The sequence below is a fragment of the Elephantulus edwardii genome, unplaced genomic scaffold (genome assembly GCF_000299155.1).
Source record: "Elephantulus edwardii isolate Elephantulus edwardi_28Jun2011 unplaced genomic scaffold, EleEdw1.0 scaffold00021, whole genome shotgun sequence".
Lineage (NCBI taxonomy): Eukaryota > Metazoa > Chordata > Mammalia > Macroscelidea > Macroscelididae > Elephantulus > Elephantulus edwardii.
In genome coordinates, this window is record NW_006399771.1 from 15,694,833 (window position 1) to 15,699,859 (window position 5,027).

At 32.6% G+C, this 5,027-nt stretch overlaps 1 protein-coding gene across 1 annotated transcript in view; it reads right to left on the reverse strand.

Moving 5' to 3' along the window:
- The window catches only part of SYT1 (synaptotagmin I), a 601,892-nt gene extending 600,447 nt beyond the window's left edge, over positions 1-1,445 (reverse strand). Inside the window, exon 1 of the mRNA XM_006882549.1 lies at positions 1,393-1,445. The gene's annotated coding sequence lies outside the window, so the exon portion shown is untranslated. The remainder of the gene's footprint in view (positions 1-1,392) is intronic.
- Between the last annotated feature and the right edge of the window lie 3,582 nt (positions 1,446-5,027).

A 5,027-nucleotide genomic window follows, 5' to 3' on the forward strand; every position in this document is an offset into this window, starting at 1 on the left:
TATAATACTCTTACTTTGCTTATATCCAGAACTCTTTAAACAAGTTCATAATCTGCTTTCCCACAAGAAAATAGTTATTACATAACTGAATTATTTTTTTTTCTTTTTAGAAAGGACCATTGTCCAGAGTGGAAAAATGGTGAATTATATTTTATTTATTTCCACATTAAAATTTTTAAATGTATAATCAACAAAAAGAAATAAACAAGAAAAAGGAGAATGCTTTGTGTGAAGGGAAGTTGCACATCAATAATATTCAGTCAGATAAGAAAAAGAAAATTCTTTTCCTCTCCCTCTCACATACAAAAAAGAAAGAAAATAGATTTAACAAATTGTACACTTATATAATAGTCAAAGTAAATTCTACTCATCATCTAAAATTAAGATGTTGATTTATGCATTAGAGCTCTTTGAAGACTAGATAATTTCATTATATAAGTGTAATTTTTACATATCATAGAAATTTTTTATGAATTTCTTCTATTTAAATCAAACTTATATATTTTCATTGAACTTTATTCTATTTGGGATACCCAAAATATAGATACATTGCTTTGAACTTTGACTACATTTAGTATTTACATTTGGAAATTTAAAGACTATACCTGGAAACTAATTTTAAAACACTCATTATATTAAAAGTGACTTAACAAGGGCCATCAAAATAAATCTTGTTATTTTATTTTTTCTAGTGCTCAAATAATAAAAATTTACAGTTGTTTACCTCAGTGAAATTTGTGCAATGTCATCCATTTTATCAGACACAATGTATTTCATTTTGTTTAATAAAAACATTTGTTGTTGTGTGTCATTGAGTTAGAACCGACCCATAGCTGACTCTATGAGAAGGAAAATCTATTATATTTAATAAAGCTAGTATAACTACATAAAATAGCCCCCCAAAAATTTACAATGTATTGATGAGAGTAAACTATCAGTCTTAAATAGTTAATTTATATTAAATACTTAATTTTTATAATTCTGATTTTTTGAGTACAGATAAACCAAACATATTAATATTGATTAAAATATTGTTTAAAATGAATACATCTTATGTAAAGAAAAATATGATATTCTATTGCGTTTTATTTATTACTCTTTTTTTTCTTTATAACTTCAAAGAACAGTGTTTATTAAAGGATATGACAGAGTCAGCATGAACATTTTCTGCCAACTCAATGTATCATCACAAGGATTACCTTACTCCTCTTATCTAAGAGGATTATAGGATAAATGATTTACAATTTATAAGTATACCAAATACATGGAAATTGAGTTATGGAAGGCTTCATTTACTTACTATGCTAATTTCTAATCTAGAAAAATACAAAGGTGAAATAAATATGTGAGATCTTCTAATATTTCAGAAGTTATTATCATTAAGGGACTTACAGTTCTCTTAAAAATTCTGGAGAATCTTGTTCTTTATTTTCTTTGTTTCAGAAATTCTTCTCCTAAAAGAAACACAGTTTGTAGGTGGTTAGTGAATTCAGAATATGGGTAAAAATATCTTACTGCTTTTATTACTTGAAAATGTTGCCATATATATGCAGATGCAAAATAATGTTTTAGCTATTCATACTTATTCAATCTGTATGCTAAGCAAACAATCCAAGAAGCCAAACTATATGAAAAAGAATATGGTAATAGCATTTGAGAAAAACTAACTAACAACTTGTGATATGCAGATTACACAGCCTTGCTAGCTGAAAGTGAAGAAGAAACACTGATAAAGATCAAAGACTTTAGTCTTTAGTACTGATTAAACTTCCACAGAAAGAAAAGAAAATCCTTACAACTAGACAAAAACGTGACCACATGGTAAATGGACAAAAGATCAAAACTGTCAAGAGTTTCATTCTACTTGGATTCATAATCAACACCTACGGTATCAGCATCCAAGAAACTAAATGACACATTAGATTGGGAAAATATACTGCAAAGACTTCTTAAAAATGTTAAAAAGTAAAGATGTTACTTTGAGGACTAAGTGTGTCTATCCCAAACAATGGTCTATTTAATCACCTCAAATGTATGCCAAAGCTAGACAATGAATAAAGAAGACTGAAGAAGAATCAATGCCTTTAAACTATGATGTTGGTCTTGGAATGAACAAATTTGTCTTGGAAGAAGTAACAGTGGATTCTTCTTGGAAGAGATAATGTGAGATTTTGGACATACTAATAGGACTTTCAAATCCCTGGAGAGGAACATTATATTGAGACCGTGGAAAGGGGAAGATTCTTAATTGATGCAATGACTGCAACATGTGAAACTTGGCAGCTGTTGAGAGGATGGCACGAGGCTGAGCAGTGTTTTATTCTATCGTGTAAAAGGCTGCTTGTGGAAAATATGTATCTTATAAGGTAAGGATTTCTAGTTATGTAGTATGTTATGCATTGTGCTGCTAACCCTAAAATATCAGTGTTGAAATCCACTAGCGTCTTTTGAAGCCAAATACAAGTAGTGTCCTCCTATAAAGATTTGCAGCCTCAGAAAACTGACAGAGGTCATCCAGAATTGAGATGTAGACAAGTAGAATTTAAATACACTGCCAACACAAAGGGATGCGGTTTTAATTCACCAGCTTTTCTGCAGGAGAAAGATAATCAATCTTCCTTATGTGATGTACAGTTTCTAGAAACCCATGAGAAGGTAAACTATGAGTCAGTTCCGACTTGAAGGCATATTATATACAGCAGAGCTCCCAGATTAAGGCAGGCTAGGAAGAAAGATTGGTCATCCACTTTTGAATTAATAGGCCTTGGAAAACCCTGTAAGACTTAGGTTCAGTACCTTGTTCATAGGATCACTGTGATTTGTAGTCGACTTAATGGCACCCAACAACAACAACCCTCTATCATCTATCTATCTATCATCTATCTATCTATCTATCTATCTATCTATCTATCTATCTATCTATCTATCTATCTTCTATGTCTTTCTGTCTCTATGCATCTATGTATTTATCTATCTACCTGTTGTTGTTGTTGTTAAGTGCCGTTGAGTTGCAGGTGACTCATAGCAACCCTATGAACAAAAGTCCTGGATACCTCCTGTATAACTTTTGATCTCTCTCCAGGTAAACAGAGTTACCAGAGGCAAGCTACTATGGAAGTGGATGCCACTCCTGCTTCCAACTATCTACCTACATGCACATAATCTGAAGGGAATTAAAATGATAACTCCTAAAGTGGAGCCTCTCTGGCAGTTCAAATTAATCAGCCAGTTGGTCTGCTATAAGTAATTTCTGATGTTACAGAGTCTTCTGAGCTTATGTATGTGTAGTGTAAACCCATTGAGTGATATAAAACTATCTTTGCATAAAAGTACAACTTTCAGGTTAAGAGAGTAGGAAAATTAAATCCTTCCCAAGAGTCAATATCAGGAATTGCTTTAATGCAATAATAAAGATGTCAAGAATTTCTGATTTGGTTTGACATGTTAGCAGCTCATAAATGAAAAATTTCACAGTACTAGAGACAAGTGCCTTATTACATAAGGTGCCATCATTAACCTGAAAAAAATGCAAGGAAAATGAGAACCAAGAAAAGATGAAATATTCAGAAATAGATTCATGATAGGTGCACTACCAATTTTTTTTTTAAATATGATCTCTTATAATGTCTATTTTCAAGAGGCCTACAGAAACATTATTCTGACAGCAGCTTTAGCTATTGGCTCATGCAGGTATTCAGCGGAAAAGATCTGAATTGACAGCTGTATTTCCAAAGCTGCATTTACGGCATCTGCTCAATTGTAAGCCTCCAAGGTCTACTTTCTTTTCACTCCTGCTTGAAACTCAACTGTTTCCCAGTAAAATCCTTCAGGAAGAGCAACATGAAAATACACTTAAATTTTCCTGGATGACTCTTAATATAGGACTTTGAACCACAATCAATTTTTGATAAGATTTCTATAGATAGTTCCAGTATCCTGATACATTCCTTACTAAAACAAAACAAAATATGCACAAAGATTCTGTGTATGCACATCAAAGTAAACAGCCAGTCATAAAGCCCCTTACAAGAAATCTGGGGGTGGAAGGGGATAGGTTTCAACTTAAAAAATAAGAGAATGTTTGACAGTATATATTCTGTACATTATTGCTTACCTAGAGGTAGGCTTCCCAATGGAATGCAGTGAAAGGATTAAACTGCTTTTGTGACTTATTGAGCCATCTGTGGGGATTTGATTTCATTTTGGTTTTGCACGCATATCCATCACAAGGATGAATAGGCAAGGCTGTTTTACTGTAGGGGACAAACAACTACTTTATTTTTAATCTATATGCTGCATATGAATGTGCACCATTGTGGGTTTTTTACAAGTTGGTACGTTCTGTCTCCAATAGATATAAACACCTCTTTTCTTCTCTGAAAGAAAGAGGTAAAAATACTATGTGGTTATTTTGCACCTTTTGTGATCGAGTTGGCTTTTCAGAAATGTAATTGGTGTCGGTACATATGAGTCAGACAGTTTCCTGATGCAGAGGGCTGCACTTTTGTATAACTCTTTAAAAAACAAAGCAAAAATTATCCAAGAGTGCTCAAGTATGTTTACATATTTCTCACAAGATAGCCTAAGTATTCAGAGGCGACAGAACTGACAACTCTGTACTTTGCAGGTGGGAGTGCAGTTTTTAAACCAGACCTGACATGAAGGGGGAAAAATATTACCTGAGACTTACAGATTATTGGTAAATGCCATGTAACTTGTAGCCTTCATCATAATTCTACTTAAAGGATTAAGCAAACTCCACAGGCTTTAGACGTTACAAAGACTACCATTTTTACCTCTTTTTCAGAGGAAACTACCTGTACTCATTAAATGTGGGACAATTTCATTTTAATGAGGGACAACCCAAAATGTATGCTGTCAGAAAATGTTTAAAAATAAAAAATAATGCAAACCCCAAACCCAAAGCAAAAATGTATGTTGGTTTTTGTTTCTTTTTTTTTTAATATATATTGTTATTGTTGTATGCCCATAATTCAACTTCAACTCATATCAGTACTACAGGACAA